Source organism: Loxodonta africana, unplaced genomic scaffold (assembly GCF_030014295.1).
Source record: "Loxodonta africana isolate mLoxAfr1 unplaced genomic scaffold, mLoxAfr1.hap2 scaffold_101, whole genome shotgun sequence".
Classification (NCBI taxonomy): Eukaryota; Metazoa; Chordata; class Mammalia; order Proboscidea; family Elephantidae; genus Loxodonta; species Loxodonta africana.
Window position 1 is genome coordinate 516,452 of NW_026974870.1, and position 27,041 is coordinate 543,492.

Here is a 27,041-nt window from a genome sequence, read left to right on the forward strand (position 1 = left end):
AGCGGGTCATGTTTTTAAAACTGAAGAACAAGCTACTGCATTGAAAAGCACATTCTTCTTCATTAGATGTGTAGACATCCACATTCTTTTCCAGATATAAAGTAATTAATTTTAAAACTTATTTCAGTTGAGATATATAGTGTCTCATATAGAGATATGTTTCATTTTCCCAGGAAATTTTATTTGAAATAAAACATTAGGTAAGAAGCTGGGGAAGGGGTCTGCAAAATTAAACAGATTTCCCTGTCACCCCACTTGGGGATAGTGTTACATACTCACAGCAAGTCCGTCTTTCACAAAGTTTTAAGTTAAATTATATTGTTTGTTGGTTATATATATCAAAGAGTCACAGAGACAAACTGCATATATTATGAATAATCAAGCTACTTTATTTGGCACCTCTACGGGGTGGCAGAGAAATAGATTTGAAAAGGAACCCAAAACTGTAGAAACCTCTAATCTGAAACACATTTCAGGAACTGTTACCACACTACGAGTATGCAAGATGGCCTTTGTTTTTTTTGTTTTTTTGTTTTTTTTTTTGCTTCAGACAATAAGCCTTCAATCATTTACCATGAAAAATTTTAATAAAAAAAGAAATGTTCAAACTCATTTTCTCATCCTTATATGAGGCTTTCAACCTCTTGATAGAAATGGGCTGACTGCCTAATCATGGTGGAATTCATATTTTGTTTCTCAGAGGCCTTCTGGGGGAACTAGGTCTCTAGCCCACAATTAAGCACATTGTGAAATTGTAGGTGATATTTTATGAGGCCTGGTGTCTACACTCCTGGGAGAAAAAAAAAAGAACAAAGGGTCAAGGCTCAAAATATATTTGTTCAAGTGAAAAACAAATCAAATAACTGATCTTAACTGAATGTTAAAAAAAGAAAAACCCGTTAACTCTATTTTACCTTTAAAATATGTGTGTAGATTTAGACTCCACGTAATTAGTAATCAACTAATATTTACTTTGATTTTTTTCTGTACAAAATATGCATGCAATACTGAGAATTATATAATGTAGGAGATATTATGTTAAATACTGCAATAATTTTATTCTCAAAATAAACAAGTTGGCTTGACCACAGAAGTAAGAGACTCAGCTTTCTGGAAGTCCACAGATCCAATATAAATGTTTCAGCCCCTAAGGTTTAAATGTCTCCAAGTTCATAGACAGGAATTTAGATTTTGGCATGATGCCCACTTACATTTGTTCTATTTGAATGAGATACATTTAATCTGGAAAAATTAAAGCGAAGTGGGATTTTAACCAGCCAATTCTCTTACCTAATTCCATGGGATGACATAAGACAGCTGCTGTGCTCAAGTAGGAAAAAGAAATGTGCAATAACTTAAGAAGAAAGGTGATGTAGGTCAGAGTTTAGAGAGAAAATACATAGGTTAACTCTATCACACACAGACAGAGATGGAAGTCACATCAGTAAGCTCTTATCTTCATTTTTCCTCAATTATGTTATTTTATAATTTATAAATTATAATTTATAATAATTATAACATAATTATTCCTTAATTTGAAATATTTTATCTTATTCTCTAAAACACCTTACAAAGAAACTCCAGTCGTCAAACAACCATTGAGTCAGTCATAGGATAAAACATAAGCATCCTGGAAACCAATCTCAGAGTTTAACTGAAGAATTGAGTCCTAGGAATGGTCAACACTTGCCTCACTTTTGTTCACTGCTGGAAATATACCTACAGTATCAAGGTGACATTTATAAATTTTGAATAATGTGAAACTTGTACAGTTTTTGGCACTTGATTTTAGAACCAGAAAACAAAAATGAAAATATAAAATCAATATGATCTTGGAAGGGTCCTGGACAGGTAAGAAGGTATTTGCTCTCTTGATTCAGATATTAATTATTAACTTTCAAGTGTTACTGGTAACAGCATCTACCACTAATATTGTTTATTAAAAAGTAAATTAGTTAACACATGCAAACAACTTACAACATTGTCCAGCATGCTGCAAACACTCAACAAACAGCTTTAATGATGATTATTATTGATGCTGCTGTTTTTACTGCTTTTTTGATTATTATTTCACATAAACTAAGATTCAGGGATGGAAGCATTGCCTTCACTGCTTTTCTCAAACACAGACACAAATCCTTTTAACAGCTTTCTACACCCCCGTGTTACATGGTTCTACTAAAAACTCAACAAACAAAAATAGAACAAACTCTCTGCACTGAGAATTACTTAAATGAACTCTATAAATATAGTTGCTCTCTCTGCTCAGGTTCAAAGACTCTCCCAACGACATGATCACTGTTGAGGGCTGACCTCCTTCCAGCCAGGGGCAGCCTTCCTACCTAATAGCCAACACAGGGCAAATGAATGTTTTTGCCACCACCTCAGAAGCACTGAGTCTATACACATGGGTACTTGGGCCCAAATAGTGAACCAAGAGAGAATCATTAAGTCTCTTTTCCTCCAAATTTAAGCTCTTTAAACTCATACAAATAAGGAAAAAAAAAAAAAAAAGATCATCCAATTTTTTTGGATCAAGCTTAATGAGAAGTAATTTAAACTAGATTTAAAGCAAACGTGTCACGAAGAAAACCAATCAAGTGAATCAATTTTTCCCATAGGCATAATTAAGAAGTCATTGACATCTTTTTTCCCTTAAAATCCAGGTCAATTTGAAGTTTGGTGTTGAAGAAATGTGAAGCTCAAAAGCGTAATAAGTAAACAAATTGAGAGAGATAAATAAATGAATGAACACATGCATGGATGGATGGATGGATGGATGGATGGATGGATGGATGGATGGATGGATGGATGGATGGATGGATGGACAGGCATATAGAAAGACAGACATATGAATGAATGAATAGATGAATAAGTAGATAAAGAGCTATATCAACAAATCAATAAATAGATGGATAAATAGATAAATAAACAGATAAATAATAACAAGTTTGGCTTTCCAGAACTGTATTTTTCTGTGTTGATCTGATATCCTACCATTCTGTTGAATTTGTATATTAAATCTAATAGTTTCTTTTTGTTTTTTATTTGTATTGTATATTTGTGGGTGTGTGTATGTGTGAGAGAGAGAGAAAGAGAGAGAATTCCTTAGGATATTCTATGTATAAGATCTTGTCATCTTGAATAGGAAAAATTTTACTTCTTTCCAAATTCAAATGCCTTTAAAAAAAATTTTAGCCTAACTTTTCTGTCTAGTATTTCCGGAAAAATGTAGAATAAGAGTTATGAAATCAGGCATCCTTGTCTTGTTCCTGATGTTAGGGGAAAACTTGTAGTCTTTCACCAATGCGTGTGATGTTAGCTGTGGGTATTTCATAAGTGTCCTTGATCAGATACATGTAGTTTCCTTACATTTCTAGTTTGTTGAATGATTTTATTATGAAAGGGTCTTGGATTTTGTCAAATGATGTTTCTGCATTCATTAATCAAATCATTTTTCCTTCATTTTCTTAATTAATTGATATTTATGCCTAACAACTCTTGCATTTCTGGGATGAGTTCCACTGGGACGTGGTTTATAGTCTTTTCAATATGCTGCTGTTTGGTTTGCTAGTATTTTGCTGCTGGATTTGGTTTGTTAGTACTCTGTTGAAGATTTGCATTCATATTCATAAGGGATATTGTGGGTTTTTTTGGCTTTGGTATCAGGGTGATTATGTCATCATAGAATCAGTTACAAAGTGTTCCCTCCTATTTTCTTTTGCAAGAGTTTGAGAAAGATTAATGTTAATTTGTATTCGGTACTTTGTTATAATTTCCATCTCCTTAAATTATTGTTGTTGTTTTTGCTAGGTGCCCTCGAGTCATTTCTGACTCATAGCCACCCTATGCACAACAAAAGGAAACCCTGCCCGATCCTGTGTCATCCTCACGATCATTGCTATACGTGAGCCCATTGTTGCAGCCACCATGTCAGTCCATCTTGTTGAGGGCCTTCCTCTTTTTCACTGACCCTATTCTTTACCAAGGATGATGTCCTTCTCCAGAGACTGATCCTTCCTGACAACATGCCCAAAGTGTATGAGATGAAGTCTCACCATCCTTGCTTCTAAGGAGCATTCTGGCTGTACTTCTTCCAAGGCAGATTTGTTCCTTATTTTGGCATATCATGATATATTCAATATTCTTCACCAACAGATGCCAATTTTTCTTCAGTCTTCCTTACTCATCATCCAGCTTTCATTGCTTGGGTCAGGGGCACCTTAGTCTTCAAGGTGACGTCCTTGCTTTTTAACACTTTAAGGAGGTCTTTTGTAGCAGATTTGCCCACTGCTGCTTCCATGGATGTTGATTGCTGAAACAAGTAAAATGAAATCCTATTTTTTTTAGGTTTTATATTTAGGTCTTTGATCCATTTTGAGTTAGTTTTTGTTTATGATGTGAAGTATGGGTCCTGATTCATTTTTTCTACAGATGGACATTCAGTTTTGCCAGTGCCATTTGTTAGAGACTGTCTTTTCCCAATTTAACAAAATTTGGCCCTTCGTCAAAAATCAGCTGCCCATAGCTGGATGGATTTACATCTGTGTTCTAAATTCTGTTCCATCAGTCTGTGTGTTTGTCATTGTACAAATACCAGTCTGTTTTGATTGCCATGCCTGTATAGTAGGTTCTGAGATTCAGTAGTGCGAGGCCTTCTTTCTACCTTGTTCTTCTTTAGTAGCACTTAACTTATCCAAGGCCTCTTTCCTTTTCACATTGGCTTGGTGATTAGTGTTTCCATCTCATTAAAGAATGCTGTTGCAATTTGGATCGGTCTTGCATTATATTTGTAGATCACTTCAGGTAGTATTGACATTTTCATGATGTTGAGTCTTCCTATCCATGAGCATTTTTTTTTTCTTCCAATTATACAGGTCTCTTGGTTTCTTGCAGTAGCATTTTGTAGTTTTCTTTGTATAGGTCTTTTATATCCCTGGTTAGATTTATTCCCAAGTATTTTATCATTTGGGGGGCTATTATAAATGGCATTCTTTTTGTGATTTACTTTTTGAAGTTCTCTTTGTTAATGTAGAGGAATCCAACTTATTTTTTATATGTTGATATTGTACTCTGCTACTTTGCTGAATCCTTCTATTAGTTCCAGTAGTTTTTTTGTGGAATCCTTGGAGTTTTCTATGTATAAGTTCATTTCATCTGTGTATAGGGAAAATTTTGCTTCTTCCTTCCACTTTGGATGTCCTTTATTTCTTTCTCTTTCCATATTTCTTTAGTTAAGACTTTCAGTGCAATGACATTTTGGTTAGCAGCCGAGCACTTAACCAATGCACCACCAGGCCTCCTCTATGTCGTTACCTTGAAATTTACCATTATCTTCCTAAGTTTAAAACAGTCTTTTATTTATTGATATCGCTTTGGCTTCCTCTCCATATGGAAGTTCTATAACTACACCATTTATTCCCTCTTTTTTGTTTTGATGTCATCATTTACATATTGATGTCTTTGGTTCCCTGTTTTTAGCCTTTTAGCTTTGTTTTGTTTTTTAAATTCTTTATTTGGGTTGGTATCTGGGTGGTCTGTCCTGCGTCCAAATATCAGATTATTGTTTAATGTTTTTGGTTCTCTATTCAAAGGACTCTCTTTAATATTTCCTGTAAGTTTGGTCTGGTTTTTACAAATTCCCTTAATTTCTGCTTATCTGGAAATATTCTAATGTTGCCATTGTATTTGAGAGACAGTTTTACCGAATATAGAATTGCTGACTGGGTTGTTTTTGTTTTTTTACTTTCGACCTTTTATATAGGTCTTCCCACTGTCTTCTTGCCTACGTGGTTTTAGCTACATAGCTGGAGATTAGTTTTATTGGTTCCCCTTTTTAGATAGGTGACTTTATTTTTCCTTAGCTGATCTCAGGATTCTTTGTTTGTCTTTGGTCCTTTTTATTTGCACGTTTGTTTACAGGTCTTGGTGACTTTCTTTGGGCTCTATCCTGTATGGGGTTCATTGCGCTTCTTGGATGGGTATCTTCTTGTCTTTCATGATGATAGATAGCGAAGTTTTCTGCCAGGATTACTTTGACAATTGTCTCTGTGTTTTGCATTGCACCCAGCCCCATCCATTGGATCTCTTATCATATGCAAGTTTTTCCTCTTGATAGTGTCCCACATAATTATTAGGATTTCTTCATTCTTTTTTCTGATTTTTCCTCAAATTGATATCAAGGGAGTTTTCTTTAATTTCACTAATCTGTCTTCCATCGCTTCAATTCTGGTCCTATATCCTTCTTTTGAGTTGTCTGTTTCTGAAATTTTATTCTTAATCTTTTGGCTTTCTAGTTGATGTTTTTGTATGGTTTCTAGTTGTTTCGTTTTTATATTGTTTTCCTGAATTCTTTATCGCTTTTATGAGTTGTAAACAACTTGACAACAATGGGTTTTTTGTTTGTTTGTTGCTTTCTTTCATTTTGTCAGTGCCTTCCTCGATTTTGTCTATATTTTTCTTGGTTTTGCCTGTGTTATCACAGGCTGTTTCTTACCCCCGGCAGTTTTTTTGTTCTTTATTTCAGTCGCTTGCTGACTCCATCCTGTCCTGCTTCTTTTTGTGATTTGATATTGTCTGTTGTTTCCGAAGCATCAAGAAATTATTATATCTATTTATTTACTGTGTGTTTGTTGAACCCTGAAATTTTGTTTTGTTTTGATATATCCAAGTAGGCTGGGCCTGTGCTTTGCTCTGGTCTCTAATTTTGCCATTTAGATGCTCTCACTACCTTTCTCAGGGTTGGTGGAGGAATGACTGCATGTGTGAGTGTGGGTCTCTCGTGGTGCTGTGGAGGATATAGGTGGTGTTTCTGTTGAGGTGGTGTGTTTGTCTGTCCAGCTGGACCCTGGCTGTGGGTGCAGTGGGTGATCTTTCTAGTTTTGGGGTTGGGTGCTGTGTGTGTGCTCTGCTGATTGCAGGGTGGTTGGGTTTGGGGTATCTGGGTTGTTGGTCCCCAGATGAGTTGTCTGGAAACTCTCATCAATGGTTCCAGGTGAGCAGGGTTATGTGGGGATGTTTAGAATTAGAATATAGAATACAGAAGAATATACAATACACATTATAGAAGAATATACACAGTAGACTATACAATACAGAATATAGATTATACAAGAGCATCTAATACAGAATTTAGAATATAGAAAGTAGAATGTAGAATACACAATATAAAATATAGAATAAAGCCTATAGAATACAGATTATAAAATATAGAAAATTATGGAATGTAGAATGTAAAATATAGAATACACTATATTTTATTTTCAAAGTTCTTTTATATTCTGTATTCTATCTTCAGTGTTCTATGTTCCATATTCTATATTTCAAATTCTCTATTTTCTATAATCTATGTTCTTCTATATTCTATATTTTTGTATGTTCTATATTTCATACTTTGCCTTCTATATTCGATGTTCTACATTCTATATTTTTCTACATACAATATTCTTCTATATTCTATATTTCATATTCCATATTCTACATTGCGTATTTTAAATTCTTCCATATTCTATGCTCTATATTCTGTATTCTACATTCTAAATTCTGTATTCTATGTCCTTCCATATTCTTCTATATTCTATATACTATATTTTTCTGTATTCTATATTCCATAGTCTACATTCTTCCTTCTATATTCTACATTTTTCTATATTCTGTATTCTATATTCTTCATAGTGTATATTTTGTTTTACATTCTATATTCTTCTTCCATTATCTTCTATATTCTATAATCTATATTCTTCTATATTCTGTATTCTTTATGCTTTATTTATATTCTATATTTTGTATTCTACATACTATATTCTTCTATATTCTATATTTTCTATATTCTATATTTTCTATATTCTATATTCCATCCTCTGTGTTCTATATTCAATGTTTTTTCTATATTCTATAATTTTCTGTATTCTATATTCTACATTCTATATTCTTCTATAGTCTGTATCATATATTGTTCTATATTGTATATTGTGTATTTTGCATTCTACATTCTATATTCCATAATCTGCTATATTGTATAATGTATATTCTCTATATTATGTATTTTTTATTGTATATTTTATATTCTGTACTCTACATTCTATTTTCTAAATTCTATATTTTCTATATTTCATTGATTGTATTCTATATTCATTTTTTTCTATAGTCTATATTTTTTAAGAATTTTCTGTATTCTATATTCCATATTGCATATTCTGTATACTCTATTCTACATGCTATATTCTCTTATAGTCTATATTTAATTCTACATTCTATATTCCAGAATCTTCAATATTCTATAATCTATATTCTTCTATATTCTATGTTCTTTATTCTATATTTTATATTCTACTTTGTACATACTCTATTCTATATTTATCTCTATTTTATATTTTTCTATATTCTCTATTCCATACCCTGTATTCTATATCACATATTCTATGTTCTATATTCAATATTTTTATATACTATATTCTTCTGTATTCTATATTCTATATTCCATATTCTACATTCTGCATTCTATATTCTATAGTCTTCTATGTTCTGTATTCTATACTCTTCTACATTCTTATTCTACATTCTATATTCTTCTCTTATAATCTATATTCTTCTATCTACTATATTCTGTATTGTACATTCTGAATTGTATATTAAATATTCTACAGTCCACATTCTATATTCTAAATTTTGTAATATTCTTTATTCTTCTCTATACTCTATTCCACATTCTATATTCTCTATTCTACATTCCATTTTCTTCTATATTCGACGTTTTCTATTCTAAATTTTTCTGAATTCTATATTCTTCTATATTCTATATTTTTTAGTGTTTATTCTACCTTCTAATCTCTATATTCTATATTCTTCTGTAATCTAATATTCTCTTGTATTCTCTATTCCATATTCTCTATTCTACATTCTATATTCTTCTATAGTCTGTAATCTATATTCTTCTACTTTATTCTATATTCTTCAATAGTATATATCCGATACCTTATATTCCATATTTGTCCATAGTCTATTTTCTTCTATGTTCTATCTTCTATTTTCTGTAGTCTGTCATCTATATTCTGTATTCTTCTATATTCTGCATTCTATATCCTATATCTTCTATATTCTAAATTTTTGCTCTATATTTTCCTATATTCTGTATTGTTTTTCAGTTTTCTATATTCTTCTATAATTATACTCTACATTCTCCTATTGTCCATATTCCATATTCTTCTATACTCTATATTCTTTTTTCTTTTATATTCTGCATTGTATTTTCTATGTCCTATGTTCTTCTATATACTATATTCCTCTATATTCTATGTTCTACTTTCTAAATTCTTCTATATTCTATATTCTGTACTTTATATTCTACATTCTAAATTCTATATTCTCCTATGTTCTATATTCTTTTATATTCTCTTTCTATATTTTTACATATTCTAGGTTCTATATTCCATACTCTGTATTCTATATTGTATATTCAAAGTTCTATGTTCTATATTCTTTATTTTTATATATACTATATTTTTTCTGTGTGGTATATTCTATGTTCCATATTCTATATTCTACATTCTGTATTCTTTTAAATTCTGTATTCTTTTATATTTTACATTCTACATTCCATAATTCTCTGTATTCTACAATCTGTATTCTATATTCTATAGTCTTTATTCTATATTTTATATTCTGTAGTCTACATTCTATATTCTAAATTCTGTATTCTATGTTCTTCAGTAATCTATATTCTTCCTTGTATAGTCTTCTACTGTGTACATTCTTCTATAATGTATATTCTGTATTCTATATCGTAATTCTTCTATATTCTCTATTCCATATTCTGTATTCAATATTCTGTATTCTACATTCTACTATATTCTTTTTCTTGTATTTTCCATACCCTTGTACATTCTATATTCTTCTATATTTCGTATTCTATGTTCTCCTATATTCTATATTTTACATTGCACATTCTATATTCCATTATTTTCTATATTGTATGATTTATTTTTTTATTATATACTTTTGTGTATTCTTCGCATTGTATAATCTGTATTCTACATTGTACATTTTATATTCTTCTGCATTCTATATTCTAAATTTATATTCTATTTTCTTCTATATTCTGTATTCTGTATGCTATATTCTTCTATAATGTATATTCTATATTCTTCTTTATTCAAATCCTCTATACACTATATTGTTCTGTTTACAACGTTCTTTTATATTCTGTATTGTATTTTCCGTGTTCTATGTTCCATATTCTATATTTTAAATTCTCTATATTCTATAATCTATGTTCTTCTATATTCTATATTTTTGTATATTCTATATTCCATACTCTGTATTCTATATTTGATGTTCTATATTCTACGTTTTTCCACATACACCATTCTTCTAGATTCTATATTTCATATTCTACATTCCACATTGTATATTTTAAATTCTTCCATATTCTATGCTCTGTATTCTATATTCTACTTTCTAAATTCTATGTTCTTCCATATACTTCTAGTCTATATTTTTCTATATACTATATTTTTCTGTATTCTCTATTCCATATTCTATATTCTTCCTTCTATATTCTATATTCTACTATATTCTGTATTCTTCTATATTGTAGTCTGTATTTTAAATTCTATATTCTATATTCCGTTATCTTCTATATTCTATAATCTATATTCTTCTATAATCTGTGTTCTTTACCCTTTATTTTATATTCTATATTTTGTATTTTACATTCTATATTTTTCTATATTACATATTCCATACTCTGTGCTCTATATTCAATGTTCTTTTTCTATAATCTACATTTTTCTATACAATTTTCTGTATTCTATATTCTTCATTCTTTACTCTATATTCTTCTATAGTCTGTATCATATATTTTCCTATATCATAAATTCTGTATTTTACATTCTACATTCTATATTCCATAATCTTCTATATTGTATAATGTATATTCTCTATATTATGTATTCTGTTCTATATTTTATATTCTATATTCTGTATTCTAAATTCCTTATTTTTCTATATTCCATTGTCTGTATTCTATACTCAATATTGTTTTCTATATTCTATATTTTTTTATAATTTTCTGCATTCTATATTCCATATTGCATATTCTGTAAACTATATTCTACCTTCTATATTTTCTTATATTCCATCTTCTATATTCTATATTTAATTCTATATTCTATATTCCAGAATATTCTATAATCTATATTCTTTTGTATTCTATGTTCTTTATTCTACTTTGTACATACTCTATTCTACATTATTTAAGTCTATTCAATATTTTTCTATATTCTCTATTCCATACTCTGTATTCTACACTCCATATTCGATATTCTATATTTTTTATATCCTATATTCTGTATTCTACATTCTGCATTTTATTCTTCTATGTTCTGTATTCTATACTCTTCTACATTTTTATTCTACATTCTATATTTTTCTGTTGTAATCTATATTCTTCTACCTGCTATATTCCATATTGTACATTCTAAATTCTATATTCAATATTCTAGTCTACATTCTATAATCTAAATTTTTCAATATTCTTTATTCTTCTCTATTCCCTATCCCATATTCTATGTTCTCCATTCTACATTCCATTTTCTTCTATATTCTATATTCTGCATTTTATATTCTAAATTTTTTCTGAATTCTATATTCTATATTTTTTATGTGTATTCTACCTTCCAATCTCTATATTCTATATTCTTCTGTAATCTATTCTCTTATATTCTCTATTCTACATTCTATATTATTCTATATTTTGTCATCTGTATTTTTCTACTTTATTCTCTATTCTTCAATACTGTATATCCTATACCCTATATTCCCTGTTTGTCAATATTCTATTTTCTTCTACATTCTATATTCTGTAGTCTGTCATCTATATCCTTTATTCTTCTATATTCTGCATTCTATATCCTATATCTTCTAAATTTATGCTCTATGTTTTCCTATATTCTGTATTCTATATTTTTCAATATTCTACATTCTTCTATAATTATATTCTACTTTCTCCTATTTTTCATATTCCTTATTCTTCTATACTCTATATTCTTCTGTATTCTTTTTTCTTTTATATTCTGTATTGTATCTTCTATGTTCTTCTATATACTATATTCCTCTATATTCTATAGTCCATATTCTATATTCTATGTTCTAAATTCTGTATTTTATATTCTATACTGTACATTCTAAATTCTATATTCTTTTATATTCTGTTTCTATATTCTTCCATAATCTAGGTTCTATATTCCATTCTCTGTATTTTATATTGTATATTTAAAGTCCTATGTTCTATATTCTTTATCTTTCTATATACTGTTTTTCTGTATGGTATATCTTATGTTCCATATTCTATATTCTATATCCTATATTCTACATTCTGTATTCTTCTATAGTATGCATTCTATATTCTTCTATATTTTACGTTCTACATTTCATAATTTCCTATATTCCATAATCCGTAATCAATACTCTTCATTTTATATTTTATATTCTGTATTCTACATTCTTTTCTTTTATTCTACATTCTATTTTCTATATTCCAAATTCTGTATTCTATGTTCTTCTATAATCTATATTCTGTATCGTATAGTCCTATAGGGTAGCCCGCACGCACGAACAGGCCCGAAGAGCGGAGCCCCGCACTGATGAACGGCCCCAATAGCAGAAACCCGCACGTGCGGACACGCCGAATAGCGGAGCCCCACACGCACGAACAGGCCCGAATAACGGGGGCCCGCAGGCTCAAACAGGCCCGAATAACGGAGGCCCGCAGGCTCAAACAGGCCTGAATAACGGAGCTCCGTAGGCACGAGCAGGCCCAAATAGAAGAGCCCCGCAGGCAAGAGGAGGAACGAAAGGATGCTCCCGCAGGCAAGATTAGGCCCGAACGGAGGTTCCACAGGCAAGAATAGGCCCAAACGAATGATCCCACAGGCAAGAATAGGACCGAACGGAGTGTCCCACAGGCATGAATGGGCCCGAACGGAAGGTTCCGCAGGCGAGAATAGGCCCGGACGGAGAGTCCCGCAGGCCAGGATAGGCCCGAATAGCGGAGCCCCGCAGGTAAGAAGAGGCCCTAATGGAGAGGCCTGCAGGCGAGAACAGGCCGGAACAGAGAGTCCCACAGGCAAGAACAGGCCAGAATAGAGGAGCCCTGTAGGCAAGAATAGGCCCCGACGGAGAGTCCCGCAGGCAAGAATAGACCTGAACGGAGAGTCCTGCAGAAAAGAATATAGAATGTTGAGTACAGTATAGAGAATATGGAATATGGAATACACAAAAGTATAGTATATGTAAATATATAGAAAATAGAAGATTGAATATAGAAAAATATAGAATATAGAAAAATTGCAAATGTTTCATATAGAATGTAGAATATAGAAGATTTTAAAATGTAGACTATACAATATGGAATATAGAATACAGAAGAATATAGTGTAGAGAAAAATATAGAATATAGAACATCGAATATAGAATAGAGAGTATGGTATATAGGATATAGGAAAATATAGAATATAGAAAAACATAGAATTTAGAATGTGGAATATAGAATATAGAAGAATTTAGAATATAGAATATGGAATATAGAAGGAAATAGTACATAGAAGAAAACTGAACATAGAACACAGAACACAGAAGATATAGAATGTAAAAGAATATAGAAAATAGTAGAATATAGAATGTACAAGAATATGGAATACAGAAGAATATAAACAAGAATATGGATTATAGAATATACATTACAGAAGAATATAGAATACAGAATATAGAAGAATATTGAATATAAATTTAGAATATAGAAGGCTATAGAAAATACAAGAAAAAGAATAGAATGTAGAATACACAATATGGAAGAATAGAGAATATAGAAGAATTAGAATATAGAATACAGAAGAATATAGAATATACATTATAGAAGAATATACACAGTAGAAGACTATACAATACAGAATATAGATTATACAAGAACATGTAATACAGAATTTAGAATATAGAAAGAATGTAGAATACAGAAATAGAATATAAAATATAGAATAAAGACTGTAGAATACAGATTATAGAATATAGAAAATTATGGAATGTAGAACGTAAAATATAGAATACACTATATTCTTCTATTTTCCAAGTTCTTTTGTATTCTGTATTCTATTTTCAGTGTTCCATATTCTATATTTTAAATTCTCTATATTCTATAATCTATGTTCTTCTATATTCTATATTTTTGTATATTCTATATCCCATACTCTGTATTCTATATTCTGCATTTTTCTGCATACAATATTCTTCTATATTCCATATTCTATATTTTACATTGTATATCTTAAATTCTTCCATATTCTATGTTCTGTATTCTACATTCTAAATTCTTTATGTTCTTCCATATTCTATATTTTTCTATATACTATAATTTTCTGTATTCTACATTCCATATTCTACATTCTTCCTTCTGTATTCTATATTATTCTATATCCTGAATTCTATATTCTTCTATATTGTAGATTCCGTATTTTACATTGTATATTCTATATTCCATTATTTCTATATTCTATAATCTATATTCTATATTCTGTGCTCTTTATGCTTTACTTCATATTCTATATTTTGTAGTCTACGTTGTATGTTTTTCTATATTCTATATTCCGTACTCTGTGTTCTATATTCAATGTTCTTTTTCTATATTCTATATTTTTCTGTATAATTTTCTGTATTCTATATTCTACATTCTATATTCTTCTATAGTCTGTACCATATATTGTTCTATATTGTATATTCTGTATTTTACATTCTACATTCTATATTCCATAATCTTCTATATTCTATAATGTATATCTCTATATTATGTATTTTTTATTCTATATTTTATATTCTGTATTCTACATTCTATATTTTTCTATATTCCATTGTCTGTATTCTATATTCAATGTTTTTTCCTATAGTCTATATTTTTTATAATTTTCAGTATTCTATATTCCATATTGCATATTCTGTAAACTATATTCTACATTCTGTATTCTCTTATATTCCATCTTCTATATTCTATATTCCAGAATCTTCTATATTCTCTAATGTATATTCTTCTAAATTCTATGTTCTTTATTCTGTATTTTATATTCTGTATTGTACTTTGTACATACTCTATTCTATATTCTATATTTATCTCTATTCTATACTTTTTTATATTCTCTATTAATACCCTGTATTGTATATTCCATATTCTATATTCCAAATTCTTCTATATCCCATATTCCACATTCTAAATTCTATGTTCTTCTATATTTTATATTTCCCTATATTCCATACTCTCTATTCTATATTTGATGTTCTATGTTGTATATTCTATATTTTTCTCTATACTATATTCTTCTGTATTCTATATTCCATATTCCATATTGTATATTCTACATTCTATATTCTAAAATCTTCTATATTCTACATTCTATATTCTATATTTTTCTATATTCTATGTTCTATATTCAATATTTTCTATATTTTTACACATACTATATTTTTATGTATTCTATATTCCATATTCTTGATACTATATTCAACATTCTACGTTCTTCTATATTCCGTATTCCATATTCTCCTACATTCTATATTTTACATTCTACATTCTGTATTCCATAATCTTCTGTATTGTATAATTTGTAATCTTCTATATTCTATAATCTATATTTTCATATACTTTGCATTCTGTAATCTGTATTCCGCATTGTACATTTTATATTCTTCTGTATTCTATATTCTAAACATATATTCTATGTTCTTCTATATTCTGTTATCTATGCTATATTCTTCTATAATGTATATTCTATATCCTTATTTATTCCAAATCCTCTATACACTATATTCTTCTATTTTCAAAGGTCTTTTATATTCTGTATTCTATCTTCAGTGTTCTATGTTCCATATTCTATATTTGAAATTCTTTACATTCTATAATCTATGTTCGTCTGTATTCTATATTTTTCTATATTCTATATTCCATACTCTATTCTGTATTCGATGTTCTATATTCTATATTTTTCTACATACAATATTCCTCTATATTCTATATTGCACATTTCATGTTCCATATTCTACTTTCTGCACAGTATATTTTAAATTTTTCCATATTCTATGTTCTGTTTTCTATATTCTTCCATGTTCTATATTTTTCTACATACTATATTTTTCTGTATTCTATATTCCATATTCTTCATTCTTCCTTCTATATTCTATATTCATCTATATTCTTCTATATTGTATATTCTGCATTTTATATTCTCTATTCCTTTATCGTCTATATTCTTTAATCTATATTCTTCTATATTCTGTGTTCTTTATGCTTTATTTCATATTCTATATTTTGTGTTCTACATTCTATATTCTATGTTCTATATTCTTCTATATTCTATATTCCATACTCTGTGTTGCATATTGTTTTTTTCTATATTCTATACTTTTCTATATAATTTTCTGTATTCTATATTCTATACTATATATTCTTCCATAGTCTGTATCATATATTCTTCTATATTGTATATTCTGTATTCTACATTCTACATTCCGTAATCTTCTATATTCTGTAATGTTTATTCTCTGTTATGTAGTTTTATTCTATGTTTTATATTCTGTATTCTATATTTTTCTACATTCCATTGTCTGTATTCTATATTCAATTTTTTTCTATAGTCTATATATTTTATAATTTTCTGTATCCTATATTCCATATTGCATATTCTGTATACTGTATTCTGCATTCTATATTCTCTTATATTCCATCTCCTATATTCTATATTTAATTCTACATTCTATATTCCAGAATCTTCTATATTCCATAATCTATATTCCTCTATATTTTTCTATATTTTATATTCTGAATTCTACTTTGTACATACTCTATTCTATAGTCTATATTTATCTCTATTCTATATTTTTTCTATATTCTCTATTTCATACTCTGTATTCTATATTCCATATTCAATGTTGTATATTCTATATTTTTATATACTATATTCTTCTGTATTCTACATTCTATATTCCTTATTCTATTTTCTACATTCTGCATTGTATATTCTATATTATTCTATGTTCTGCATTCTATACTCTTCTACATTCTTATTCTGTATTCTTCACTTGTAATCTATATTCTTCTATCTGCTATATTCTATATTGTACATTCTAAATTCTGTATTCAATATTCTACAGTCTACATTCTATATTTTAAGTTTTTCAATATTCTTTATTCTTCTCTATACTCTATTCCATATTCCATGTTCTCCATTCTACATTTTATATTCTATTTTCTTCTATACTCTACATTTTATGTTCTAAATTTTTCTGAATTCTGTATTCTATCTTCTATATTTTTATTGTATATTCTGCCTTCTAATCTCTATATTCTTCTGTAGTCTAATATTCTCTTGTATAGTCTATTCCATATTCTCTATTCTACATTCTATATTCTTCTATAGTTTGTAATCTATATTCTTCTACTTTCTGTAGTCTATATTCTTCAGTAGTGTGTATCCTATACCCTATATTTGTCAGTACTCTATTTTCTTCTGTGTTCTATCTTCTATATTCTGTAGTCTGTCATCTATATTCTTTATTCTTCTATACTCTGCATTCATATATCTGTATCATCTATATTCTAAATTTATGCTCTATGTTTTCCTATATTCTGTATTCTATATTTTTCAACATTCTATATTCTTCTATAATTATATTCTACATTCTCATATTTTCCATGTTCTATTTTTTCTATAATCTATATTCTTTTTTATTTTATATTCTGTATTGTATATTCTATGTTCTATATTCTATATACTATATTCCTCTCTATTCTATAGTCCATATTCTATATTCTACGTTCTAAATTCTTCTATACTCTGTATTCTGTATTTTATATTCTATATTCTTCTATGTTCTATATTCTTTTATATTCTATTTCTATATTTTTCCATAGTCTGGGTTGTATATTCCATATTCTGTATTCTATACTGTATATTCTATGTTCTATATTCTAAAATCTTCTATATTCTACATTCTGTATTCTAAATTCTGCAGTCTATATTCTTCTATAATCTATATTTTTCTATATTCTATGTTCTATATTCAATCTTCTATTTTCTATACTTACCTATACTATATTTTTGTGTATTCTATATTCCATATTCTTGATACTATATTCAACATTCCATATTCTTGTATATTCTGTATTCCATTTTCTCCTATATTCTACATTTTACATTCTACATTGTATTTTCCATAATCATCTATATTGTATAATTTATAATCTTCTATATTCTGTAATTTATATTCTCCTATATTCTTCATTCTATAGTTTGCATTCTATAATTGCTATTGTACATCGTACATTTTATATTCTTCTGTATTCTATATTCTGAATTTATATTCTATTTTCTTCTATATTCTGTATTCTTTATGCTATGTTCTTCTATAACGTATATTCTGTACTCTTCTTTATTCCAAATCCTCTATATGCTATATTCTTCTATTTTCAAAGTTCTTTCATATTCTGTATTGTATCTTCAGTGTTCTTTGTATCATCTTCTATATTTGAAAGTCTCTGTATTCTATGATCTGTGTTCTTCGATGTTTTTCTACATTCTGTATTTTTGTATATTCTATATTCCATACTCTGTATTCTATATTCGATGTTCTATATTCTATATTTTTCTTCATATAATATTCTTCCATATTCTATATTGCATATTTTGTATTCCATATTCTATATTTTACATTCCATATTTTAAATTCCTCTATATTCTGTATTCTATAGTCTATATTCTTCCATATTCTGTCTTTTTACATACTATATTTTTCTGTATTCTATATTCCATATTCTACATTTGTCCTTCTATAGTCTATATTCTTCTATATTCTGTTTTCTTCTATATTGTGTATTCTGTATTTTACAATCTATATTCTATTGTCTTCTAAATTCTATAATATATATTCTATGTTCTGTGTCATTTATACTTTATTTCATAATCTATGTTTTCTATTCTACATTCTATATTCTATGTTCAATATTCCACATTTTTCTATATTCTATATTCTCTATTCCATACTTTATGTTCTATATTGAATGTTCATTTTCTGTATGTGGCAAACAGATCATCCGTCTCCCCACGTCCATAAACCATTGCACTGCTGGGGCCCAGGCTGCCAGGATTTCGGCCTTGCCTTCAGATCCCAGCCACATAGGCAGCTTTCCACCAGAGGCGGGGACATGGAGACAGCAAAAATTTGGAAAATGGCAGTGTTTCCTCGATTTCCCTGGCTTTGTCTTTTTCAGCGGCATGCTTTTTTTCTGAGTAGGGTAAGGCACTGATGGAGAAAGGCAGGATTCTGTGTGCAGGAAAGGTGTGTGCTGAGACGGTGACAACGTAGAGACCAGGGTGGGATCTTTCGTCCCAGGAAAGGCCCCTGGCAGGCGTGGGTCAATGTTCTCTGCCCATCCCATTTGGGAGGGTTGCACCAGACAAAGGAGCAGAGGAATTATTACTGGCCTGAGAAGTTACATCTGCCCACAAGCTCCAACTGACCACGGTCCACCCTACTGTATTGCTCATGTCAATCAACAGAAGCTAAGACATTCCAGAGAGACTACCTGCTATTCTCTGCCCATGGGGAAGTGGTCCAACCAGAAGCCTCCCCCGTTCCATCTCCAGGCTCTATCTCAGGACCCTTATACTTGTGATGTGTCTCAGGGGTAGAATGAAGAGACTTCTCTGAATGAAAAATTAAATGGAGGAGCATTAGATGCTGAGGAAGGGCGTCTGGACTACTGATACCCTAGCATAAGTGGAAAAGAGGTACCTGCCTGCTGTCACAGTGTGTCGAACCTGTCCACATCAGGGGTTCACTACTGTGAAGTTATTCCCTGGGTGCCCTCGATTTTGTGATGAAAAACACACGGGGCTGTTGTGTGTCCATGGGTAAAATGGAGGGATGTGCGGAACTGGCCGGTTAGGCTGGACTTCTCCTATTGCTCACTGTTTGTGACCCGTCCCCGACAGAAGTTCCGGCCAGCCTTCCGGTGGCTGTCTCCATGGTGATTGAGAAAGAAGCCTTAGGCCCCGCACTCAGCCTTCACCTGGCCTACCTGGCCTCTTTACACTCATCTAGACTGCTGTGTGGATGAGAGAAAGACTGTCGGCCACTGACCATGTGTCCTCATTTCCTTTGAAGGATTAAGCTCCTTCCCTGGGCAGAAGACAGCCAAGGTCCGCCCGAGCCTAGACACCAAGTGACCTGTGACACTGCAGCCAGTGATAGATGTTGATTTCCACGCTCACGTATCCTCAGGTGGCGGATTCAGAGTGCTCGGAGGAAGTGTAAGTAGAGATCACACACTCACGAGGACACGGGCCAAAGGTCAGGGAAAATAGCTGAGGTCATGGAGCTCTAGCGGAGCCAGTCTAGGGCCCAGGGCTCCATCCTCTACATGGCAAAGAGGTGATCCATAAGCCACCATCCGCAGACTCTGGACTGCTGGGGCCCTGGGTGCCTGGATTTCGGCCTTGTCTACCGAGAAGTGACGCACATGCAGTGTGCCACCGGAAGCTGTGAAGCAGCAGACGGCAAAACTTGAAAATGGGGGCTTCGCTTGCCTTTGCCTGTGCTCTCCTTTCGCTGAGTGACATCGTGTGTTTCCTAGCAAGAGAAGGCATTCGTGGAGAGAGGCGGATTCCATGTGTGCAGGCAAAGTGTGTGCTGAGACGATCAGTCCTTGGAGACCAGGGTGGACTCTTCAGACCCAGGATAGACCTCTGGCAGGTATGTGTCAATGTTTTCTGCCCATGGCACTCAGCCGGTTATTTGCATAGAATGTTAGGAGCGGAATTAGTAGTCTCCGGAGAGACTGCCACTTGTCAGCGAGCTTCACCTGGCCAGGTCCCACGGTGATGTCAAGCTTCACCTGGCCAGGTCCGCCCGTGATGTAGCTCCCCAATCAATCACTACTCTCTAGACCTTCCAGATAGACTCCCAGATCTTCTCTGCCCATGGGCAACCAGTAGAGCCAGAGGCCTTCCCCCTTTCCTCTTTCGTCTCTAGGCACTCTGTCAGGCACTCCAAGCTGTGAAGTGACTCAGGGCAGAAGGAAGAGATTTCAGAGAATGAACACCTATAGAGTGAGACAGAGAGAGGCAACAGATGGTGAGTGGGGATGCCTTGCCTACTGATATCCTCAGGAAAGTGGGAAAGAGCTACCTGGCCTGCTCTGCCAATGCCCTGAAGCAGTCCGCACCAGGGGCTCCCTTGTGCCTGCGTAGCCTTTCCCAGGGTGTGCTCAAATCCTGTGGCCACTAGGTGTCATGGGTCACAATGGAGGACTCTGTGTCATCTGCCTGGTGGGCCGGATCTCAACCACTGCCTCAGTCTTGTCACCAGGCCAAACATAAGCTCCGCCCACTCTTGCGGTGGGGGGACTGTCTCCATGGTGATGGCAAACAAGCCTTAGCCTCGACCACCTGGCCTTCACTTCACCTACCTGAACTGCTGACCCTCACTCAGACATCTGTGTTGATAAAAATGAATGTCCGCTTTTTCCCAAGTGTCAGCATCTGGGATAAGGATTGGGGACTGTGCCTGGGGCAGGAGGCAGCCTAGGTCAGCTGGTACCTGGAAGTCTAGTGACTTGTGACACTACTGCCAGTGACAAATGGTGACTCCCACACTCACATATCCCCTGGTGGCAGAACAATACTGATGGGTGGAGAAACATCGCTGTGAAGCACACGTTCAATGGGAACCGGAGAAGGCCAGGGCCAGTAGTGGACGTTGTGGAGCTGAACGGCGACCCAGGGGTGGGCCCAAGGATCCCTCCTGTATGTGGCGAACAGGTCATCCGTGTCCCCACGTCCATAAACCATTGGATTGCTGGGGCCCAGGCTGCAGGGATTTCGGCTTTGCCTTCGGAGCCCGGCCACATACGCAGCCTTCCACCGGAGGTGGGGATATGTAAACAGCAAAAATTTGGAAAACGGCAGTGTGTCCTCGATATACCTGGCATCGGCCTTTTTGAGTGGCATGCTTTTTTTCCTAGTAGGATAAGGCACTGACGGAGAAAGGCAGGATTATGTGTTCAGGAAAGGTGTGTGCTGAGAGGGTGACGATGTTGAGACCATGTTGGGATCTTCACTCCCTGGAAAGGCTCCTGGCAGGTGTGAGTCAATGTTCTCTGCCCTGTGCACTTGGCGGGGAGGAGTTTTCACCATACAAAGGAGCAGTGGAATTATTTGTCACCCGAGAGGTTGCTTCTGCCCACAAGTTCCACCTGGCCAGAGTCCGCCCCTACTGTATTGCACATGTCAATCAACAGAAGCTAAGACCTTCCAGAGAGACTAACTGCTATTGTCTGCCCATGGGGAAGCGGTCTAGCCAGAAGCCTCCCCCTTCTCATCTCCAGGCTCTTTCCCAGGCCTCTCACACTTGTGATGTGCCTCAGGGGTAGAATGAAGAGATTTCTCTGAATGACCACATACAGAGAGGGGCCATAGATGCTGACGAAGTGCGCCTTGCCTACTGATATCCCAGCGTAAGTGGAAAAGAGGTACCTGCCTGCTGTCCCAGGGTGTCGAACCTGTCCACATCAAGGGTCGCCCACAGTGAAGCTATTCCCTGGGTGCCCTCGATTGTGTGGCCAAAGACACAAGGGGCCGTTGTGTGTCCATGGGTAAGATGGAGGGCTCTGCGGAACTGGTCGGTTAAGCTGGACCTCTCCTATTGGCTCAGAGTTTGTGACCCGTCCCCGTGAGAAGTCCCGGCCAGCCTTCCGGTGGCTGTGTCCATGGTGATTGGGAAAGAAGCCTTAGGCCCCACACTCAGCCTTCCCCTGGCCTACCTGGCCTCTTTACCGTCATCTAGAATGCTACGTGGATGAAAGGAAGGATGTCGGCCACTGACCACGTGTCCTCACTTCCTTTGAAGGATTAGGCTCCTTGCCTGGGCAGAAGATAGCCAAGGTCAGCCTGAGCCTAGACACCTAGTGCCCTGTCACACTGCAGCCAGTGATAGATGTTGATTTCCACGCTCACGTATCCTCAGGTGGCTCATTCAGAGTGGTCGGAGAAGAACTGTAAGTAGAGATCACACACTCACGAGGGCACGGGTCAAAGGTCAGGGAAAAGAGCTGAGGTCGTGGAGCTCTAGCGGAGCCAGTCTAGGGCCCAGGCCTCCCTCCTGTATATAGCAAAGAGGTGATCCATATGCCGCCATCTGCAGACTCTGGCCTGCTGGGGCCCTGGATTCCTGAATTTCGGTCTTCTTTTCGGAGAAGGGACGCATAGGCAGTGTGCCACCGGAGTGTGTAGACCAGCAGAGGGCAAAATCTTGAAAATGGGGGCTTCAGTTGAGTTTCCCTGTGCTCTCCTTTGGCTGAGAGACATCCTGTGTTTCTTAGGAGGTGATGGCATTCGTGGAGAGAGGCGGATTCCATGTGTGCAGGCAAAGTGTGTGCTGAGATGATGAGTCGCTGGATACCACGCTGGACTCTTCAGACCAAGGATAGGCCTCTGGCAGGTACGTGTCAATGTTTTCTGCCCATAGCACTCACCCGGGTTTTTGCATACAGTGTTATCAGCGGAAGTAGTAGTCTCCAGAGAGGATGTCACATGTCAGCAAGCTTCACCTGGCCAGGGTCCGCCTGTGATGTAGCTCCCCAATCAATCACTACTCTCTAGACCTTCCAGATAGACTCCCAGATCTTCTCTGCCCATGGGCAACCAGTAGAGCCAGAGGCCTTCCCCCTTTGCTCTTTCGTCTCTAGGCACTCTGTCAGGCACTGCAAGGTGTGAAGTGACTCAGGGGTAGAAGGAAGAAAATTCAGAGAATGAACACATGCAGAGAGAGACAGAGAGAGGTAAGAGATGGTGAGATGCGCTGCCTAGCGTACTGATATCCTCAGGAAAGTGGGAAAGAGGTATGTGGCCTGTTCTGCCAATGCCCTGAATGAGTCCGCACCAGGAGCTCCCTTGTGCTTGCGTAGCCTTTCCCAGGGTGTGTCAAATCCTGTGGCCACTAGGTGTCATAGGTCACAATGGATGACCCTGTGTTATGTGCCTGGCGGGCTGGATCTCTGTCATTGGCTTACTGTTGTCACCAGGCCCAACATAAGCTCCGCCCGCTCTTCCGGTGGTAGGAGTGTCTCTTTGGTGATGGCAAAGAAGCCTTAATCCCGCCCACCTGGCCTTCACTTCACCTACCTAGCCTGCTGACCCTCACTGAGACCTCTGTGTTGATCAAAATGAATGTCCGCCAGTGCCCAGGTGTCAGCCTCTGGAATAAAGGATTTGGGACCTTGCCTGGGGCAGTAGGCCGGCTAGGTCAACTGGTACTTGGAAGTCTAGTGACTTGTGACACTGCTGCCAGTGACAAATGGTGACTCCTACACTTATATATCCCCTGGTGGCAGAATGATAGTGACGGGTGGAGAAACATCGCTCCGGAGCACACGTTCAATGGGGCAGTGGCCACAGGCCAGGGCCAGTAGTGGACGTCGTGGAGCTGAATGGCGAGCCAGTGAAGGGCCCAAGGATTCCTACTGTATGTGGCAAACACGTCATCCATGTCCCCACGTCCATAAACCACTGGACTGCTGGGGCCCAGGCTGCCAGGATTTCAACCTTGCATTCGCTGCCTGGCCACATACGCTGCCTTCCAACAGAGGCGGGGACATGGAGACAGCAAAAATTTGGAAAATGGCAGTGTCTCCTGGATTTCCCTGGCATCAGCCTTTTGAGCGGCATGCTTTTTTTCCTAGCAGAATAAGGCCCTGACGGAGAAAGGCAAGATTCTGTGTGCAGGAAAGGTGTGTGCTAGGAGGGTGACGAGGTTGAGACCATGTTGGGATCTTTAGTCCCAGGAAAGGCCCCTGACAGGTGTGGGTCAATGTTCTCTACCCATCCCACTTGGCGGGGGGAGGTTTTCACCGTACAAAGCAGCAGCGGAATTATTCATCGCCAGACAGGTTTCACCTGCCCACAAGCTCCACCTGGCCAGGGTCCGCCCCTGCTATATTGCTTATGTCAATGAACAGAAGCTAAGACCTTTCAGAGAGACTACCTGCTATTCTCTGCCCAAGGGGAAGCAGTACAGCCAGAAGCCTCCCCCGTTCCCTCTCCAGGCTCTCTCTCAGGCCCCTCATACTTGTGATGTGTCTCGGGTAGAATGAAGAGATTTCTCTGAATGAACACATACAGAAAGGGGCCATAGATGCTGAGGAAGGGCTCCTTGCCTACTGATATCCTAGCGTAAGTGGAAAAGAGGTACCTGCCTCCTATCCGAGTATGTCGAATGTGTCCACATCAGAGGTTGACTACTGTGAAGTTTTTCCCTGGGTGTCCTCGATTTTGTGGCCAAGGACATAACGGCCCGTTGTGTGTCCATGGGTAAAATGGAGGGCTCTGCGGAGCTGGGCTGGACCTCTCCTATTGGCTCAGTGGTTGTAACCCATCCCCGTCAGAAGTTCCGTCCAGCCTTGCGGTGGCTGTCTCCATGGTGATTGGGAAAGAAGCCTTAGGCCCCACACTCAGCCTTCACTTGGCCTATCTGGCCTCTCTACTCATCTAGACTGCTGTGTGGATGAAGGAAAGGATGTTGGCCAGTGACCACGTGTCCTCATTTCTTTTGAAGGATTAGGCTCCTTGCCTGGGCAGAAGACAGCCAAGGTCAGCCTGAGCCTAGACACCTAGTGACCTGTGACACTGCAGGCAGTGATAGATTTTGATTTCCACGCTCAGGTATCCGCAGGTGGCGGATTGAGAGTGGTCAGAGTAGAAGTAACTAGAGATCGCACACTCAGGAGGGCACGGGCCAAAGGTCAGGGAAAATAGCTGAGGTTGTGGAGCTCTAGCAGAGGCAGTCTAGGGCCCAGACCTCCCTCCTGTACGTTGCAAAGCGGTGATCCATATCCTGACATCCGCAGTCTCTGGACGGCTGGGGCCCTGGATGCCTGGATTTCGGCCTTGTCTTCGGGGAAGTGACTCCCATGCAGTGTGCTACCAGAGGCTATGGACCAGCAGAGGGCAAAGTCTTGAAAATGGGGGCTTCAGTTGACTTTGCCTGTGCTCTCCTTTTGCTGAGTGACATCCTGTGTTTCCTAGTATGTGATGGCATTCGTGGAGAGAGGCGGATTCCATGCGTGCAGTCAAATTGTGTGCTGAGATGATGAGTCCCTGGAGACCAGGGTGGACTCTTCAGACCCAAGATATGCCTCTGGCAGGTATGTGTCAATGTTTTGTGCCCATGGCACTCACCTGTGTATTTGCATCCAATGGTATCAGCGGAATTAGTAGTCTCCGGAGAGGCTGGCACATATCAGCAAGCTTTGAGTGGCCAGGGTCCGCCCGTGATGTAGCTCCCCAATTAATCACTACTCTCTAGACCTTCCAGATAGACAGCAGATCTTCTCTGCCCATGGGGAACCAGTGCAACCAGGGGCCTTCCCCCTTTGCTGTTTCGTCTGTAGGCACTCTGTTAGGCACTGCAAGCTGTGAAGTGACTCAGGTGGAGAAGGAAGAGATTTCAGAGAACGAACACATACAGAGAGAGTCAGAGAGAAGGAGGCAATAGATGGTGAGTGGGAATGCCTTGCGTACTGATATCCTCAGGAAAGTGGGAAAGAGGTACCTGGCCTGCTCTGCCAGTGCCCTGAACCAGTCCGCACCAGGGCCTCCCTTGTGCCTGCGTAGCCTTTCTCAGTATGTCCTCAAATCCTGTGGCCACTAGGTGTCATAGGTCACAATGGAGGGCTGTGTGTCATGTGTCTGGCAGGCCGGATCTCTGCCATTGGCTCAGTCTCGTCACCAGGCCCATCATAAGCTCTGCCCACCCTTCCGGTGGGGGACTGTCTCCATGGTGATGGCAAAGAAGCCTAGCCCCACCCACCTGGCCTTCACTTCACCTATCTGGCTCGCTGACCCTCACTTATACCTCTGTGTTGATAAAAATTAATGTCCGGGCCAAGATGGCTGACTAGGTAGACTCTACCTCGGATCCGTCTTGCAACAAAGACTCAGAAAAACAAGTGA